The following is a 5,703-nucleotide window of genomic DNA, read 5'->3' as shown; positions in this document are numbered from 1 at the left end:
AACCGAAAGCTGAGTATTCATGTATCACCACGACTTGGCAGACTTTCAGTTAAAACACATGGTAAAACATTGAGGGTTGGAGTCACACGTCGCATGAACCACCATGACTTGCGTTACATCCTTAGGAGTGCAACCATATTCTTTTCTCAAAGAGAACATGGTCACGTTTGAAAACTTAAAGTTGTGATTCATATGACATTGAAAGTGGTATGCTTTGGCTTAATAGAGTTCATGCACTTTCCTAACTCTCCAGGTAAGTAACTGGGTCACGCGTCTGATTGGGATTTATGCGCATTGCTTATTCTAAGGTTTCAATAACCTTGGTGTTAAGAGTTTCGGAAAACAAGCACGCCCCCCTTACAGTTTACTACATACCCGCCATATAGCGCCATCTTTAAGAAGAAGAAATATCATAACACCACAATAAAAATCGATAATTGAAAAGTTTGGAAAGTCTTTGTTTTTAGGCATAAGCCTTGGACTTGTGTGTGCTTGTGTAATTAAAGTAATTGAATCATCAGTAAAATAGTGACAAGTAAGTGCCTTGAACAATCACATAAGGCTCACATAATTTCTAATCATGCAACCTAAAAAATTAAGCAAATAAACTATAACCAACTAGAACACTACGTCTAATGTCCTATCTAATAGTCACGTCTCTGATACCAATCTATAACACCCCGTCTATAGCGGAAACACATGAGTGTGACGTACAGATTGCTCAAAACACATGTGACACTATTAAGTGACAATATTACCATTAATTGATTTAAACAACAAGTACACAAGTTTAGAAGTAAAAAAATACAAAGAATACACATTTAGGCAACTTGTCCATTTATGTTGAATATTCTAAGTACTAATGTCTTCGTCATGTCAACATCCTCTAAATAAGGTACATGTAGCATATATATAAAATAAAGTCAACTAAATGAATGGTTGGTGAGTTCACACAAGTTTTTGATATAAGTACATAAAAATCATACAATTCCATGAACAAGTGTAAATAAGAAAGTAAGGTCCTTTCAGCTCGGATTGTGCACCAGCTTACTCAGATAAGCGCAAGTAAGGTCCTTTTCAGTTGGGATTGTGCACCAACGTACTCGGATATCGTGAAAACCATCTTATGAATTGTAAACAAAACCCCCAATATTGATCACTGTCGGCACCATCTTATGAATTGTTGTCATCAAACGACATCATCAGTCGTACAGGCTACCATCAGTATGACCATCGTATACGTTTTCATGGTCATCGTCAATCATACGGGTTACATGTCATTAAACATCGGTGTCACCATCATCATCAACATATATATGTGTGTGTGTGTGTGTGTGTGTGCGCGCACGTCTGTGTGGCGTATTGTCATATAGGTACCTATTATTGATCATCATCATATATATGTGTGATCATCATCATAGACATCGTGATCATCGTACGAGCTATAGTCGCCATCATATGGGTTAGCGTAAGTAAACCGTACCACATAGGTTAGCAGCATCATTATGATAATAACCACCAACCCAGGTTGTCATATCCATGTATTCATGTGGGTATCAATATATTAGCATCGTCGTCATCATAATCGGGCGAATCATCATGGTCATAATACGGGATAGCACCGTCATCGTCTTATGGATTACATATCCTCAATCATACTAAACACCACCTACTTCCACCATCCACCGCCCATATTCGCCACAACCACTGGCACCAACCACAACGACCTACAGCACCAACCACTAACCACACACCACAATCACTCACCACACCTCCGCCACCACCACCACCACCCACCATATGTGTGTGTGCGCGCGCGTATGTGTGGTGTATTGTCATATAGGTACCTATAATTGATCATCATCATATATATGTGTGATCATCATCATAGATATCATGATCGTCATACGAGCTATAGTCGCCATTGTATGGGTTAGCATAAGAAAATCGTACCATATAGGTTAGCAGCATTATTATGATAATCACCACCAACCCACGTTGTCATATCCATGTATTCATGTGGGTATCATTATATTAGCATCGTCGTCGTCATAATAGGGCCAATCATCATGGTCATCATACGAGATAGCACCGTCATCGTCTCAAGGATTACATATCCTCAATCATACTACACACCACCTACTGCCACCATCGACCGCCCACATTCGTCACAACCACTGGCACTATCCACAACGACCTCCAGCACCAACCACTAACCACACACCACAACCACCCATCACACCTCCGACACCACCACCACCCACCATATGTGTGTGTGTGCGCGCGTCTATGTGGCGTATTGTCATATAGGTACCTATAATTCATCATCATCATCATATATATGTGTGATCATCATCATAGACATCATGATCATCGTACGAGCTATAGTCGCCATCGTATGGGTTAGCGTAAGAAAACCGTACCATATAGGTTAGCAGCATCATTATGATAATCACCACCAACCCAGGTTGTCATATCCATGTATTCATGTATGTATCATTATATTAGCATCGTCGTCGTCATAATTGGGCCAATCATCATGGTCATCATACAGGATAGCACCGTCATCGTCTCATGGATTACATATCCTCAATCATACTACACACCACCTACTGCCACCATCAACCGCCCACATTCGCCACAACCACTGGCACCAACCACAACGACCTCCAGCATCAACCACTTACCACACACCACAACCACCCACCACACCTTCGCCACCACCACCACCACCCACCACACCTACTCCACCACCGACCTCCACCACCACCACACATCCGCCACCACGAACCACCACAGCTCCGCCATCTTCCACCACCATCATGACCACCTGAACCCACCACCATCCACTAATATTATATATATATATATATATATATTTATACTACACAATAATACCTAACCGTATGATTAAAATTTAAAATCACGCTCTTTAGCTTCTTTTAAAAGGGTCAAATAATTACCCTTGGCGATAATTATTCCCAAAATTCAACCGTGAAGCACAACCTCGTAAGTCAATATTCGTTAAAACCATCGACGATTCGTTTCTACTGTGAAGCACAAGGTCGAAGCACAAGCACAACCACAAGCATAAGGATAAAATGAAGAACCCTAACTCATCTACTTCTGGAACGGAACCAAGGACGAAGCACAAGCACGATAGGTCTCAGAATAAAGATGGAACAGGTGTTAATTTATGATTTTTTAGCGTATTAGGTTTAATTATTCTTAAAATGTAACCGCTGTGAATTTTAGCATCAGTAATTGAGTTTTGCAAAGCATTTGTTTAAATCATCTTATGTAAAGCTACCATCATGTATCAAAGCATTTTATAAGTGTGTTGTTGTTGTAATACATATCTTTGTTTTTTTTTTAAATCTATGTGTAATATTAAAGCATGTTATAAGCGTATGCTAAGCGTGTTATGGATTTGGTATGAGAATTATCAATGTAATGTTTGATAAGCGTTTTTTGTTTACTTGTGATTCGTGTTGTTATCCCCTACCCCCCATGTTTTATTGTATGTATGTGATTCGGTTGTAGAAAAAAAACAAGACTGATAAAGCATGTGGTGAAAAAGGAAGACTAATTGAGAAGAGAGATGAAAATACATATAAAAGGAAGACTAAAAAAGTTGCTCAGGTGGTGAAAAAGGTGAAAATAAAACATGTTGTGGAAGCAGACTCTGATTCAGACCATGAAACAAAAATTAACAGGTTGTTGTCAAAGCGGAAAGAGGTGGAACACAGCACCTCTGACCCGGACTTTCAGCGTCCGAAAAAGAATGCCATTAAAGAAAAGAAGCCAGCCGGGAGCATCAATAAAACCTTTTGTTGAATTTGTAGACAAAAAATATAAGAATAGGTGTGCACCTTATAATATTGTTGATGCAGTGAAGGCAATGACCCCTGCCCAAAAAACTTGTGTAGAAGAAATGGGTTTCGGGTCAATGTTAAGATTTCAAGTAACCCAAACTCCAACAACTTTGGGATATTGGTTGCTCATGAACTATAATAACCGTTTAAATTAATTGAACATTGGGAGCGGTGTTATTAAGATAACACCACAAAAAGTACATGAAGTGTTGGGGATACCAATGGGTAAGATTCCTGTTTTAGACAAGAGTAGACCAATATTGGGGGAAGATGTTACTACAGATTTGTTCAAAAATCAATTCCCGACTCGAGAGAGAATAAGTATAAAGCTTGTGAGAGAGAAACTGGCTGCGGATCAAGGAGTTGGTGAACTATTTAAGATTAATTTCCTTGTGTTGTTCAACACCTGTATAGGATTTATGACAAAATCAACAACAATCAATCAATGATTCATCGCTGCAATTGATAAAACCCCGTATATTCCAAATATGGACTAGTGCAGCTATGTTATTGAAAACTTGAAAATGACAAAGGCAGACTTGAGAGATATCAACGCTCAATACAAAGGTCCGATCACCTTCCTTGTGATGCTTTACACGCATGAATACCAGAAAAAATATGGTCCATTTGGGACTCCCGTCACAACGCCTGCAGTCAACTATATAACAACAACTACTTTTAATAAGATGAAAAATACTTGTATAATAAGATGGAAGAAGATGATGGAAATGATGAAGATGCTGCTGCTGCTGTGACATTTAGTGTTGACGGGAAGGGGATTGATGCGGCTGCTGCTGTGACTGTTAGTGTTGCCGTGAAGGGACTTGATGAGACTGCTGATGCGGCTGTTGCTGATACTACTGCTATGACAGTTAGTGCTGCCGGGAAGGGAGTTGATGAGACTGCTGATGCGGCTGCTGCTGCTACTGCTGCTGTGACAGTTAGTGCTGCCGGGAAAGGACTTGATGAAGCCACTGCTCCTGTGACAGTTAGTGCTGCCGTGAAGGTGCTTGATGAGACTGCATGTGGTGGTACATATGCTGATGCATCTGCCGGTAAGCCTGGAGTTGAAGAAAACACTGCAGCTGAAGAGAAACAAGAACATGGTGAGAAACTTGTTATTTTCTTCTAAAAAACTCTCATATCTCTTATTTCTATATGTATTTCATGTAATGCAACGTTTATATATAATAAAAAACAGATGGTCAAATTGCATCTGAAACAAATTATTCCGATCAAACAACTGAACAAGATTTGGATGATTATGTAAGCGTTTATTCACCTTTAAGTTTGCAAACGCTATTGGGAACACACACCCAGGAGCTGGTTGACTATTATTTAACTCCATTACAACTGGCTTGGATAAATTTAAAATGTTTTTGAATTAACAATAACTATATTTTCTTTTTACAATCTTGGAATAAGACAATGGATAAAAAGTTGAAGAAATTTGATAAAATTTGCTCAGAGATCAACGAGTTAGTCCGTCAAGGAAAGGATAGACATCCATAAAATCACAATATCTTTGCTAGATGTTGTGAATGGGAAAACAGATTCGCTAATAATGTGGTCCCTAAAACACAAGAAACTGACACCATAAAACGCTTATCACTCTTTAATTTAGGTGAGAAAAAAATTATATTTTCTTCTTTCAAGTTTCTCTTTCCCATTCCAAAACTATTTTTGTTTAAGTTGAAAGATCCCAATACTTATATAGCTACAACAATAGATTCAGTCGATTCAGATGTTGGTGTTGGTGGTCCAGTGGCTGCTCAAAAAGGTATTTGGGCTTAATTAATTATAAGTATAGTTAAAACGCTTATGCTGT

The sequence above is a fragment of the Bidens hawaiensis genome, unplaced genomic scaffold (assembly GCF_021521415.1).
Source record: "Bidens hawaiensis isolate Kalapana, Puna unplaced genomic scaffold, B.hawaiensis_p1.1 tig00041852_1, whole genome shotgun sequence".
NCBI classification, from domain to species: domain Eukaryota; kingdom Viridiplantae; phylum Streptophyta; class Magnoliopsida; order Asterales; family Asteraceae; genus Bidens; species Bidens hawaiensis.
The sequence above is the reverse complement of the archived record's forward strand: the minus strand, read 5'-3'. Positions refer to the sequence as shown.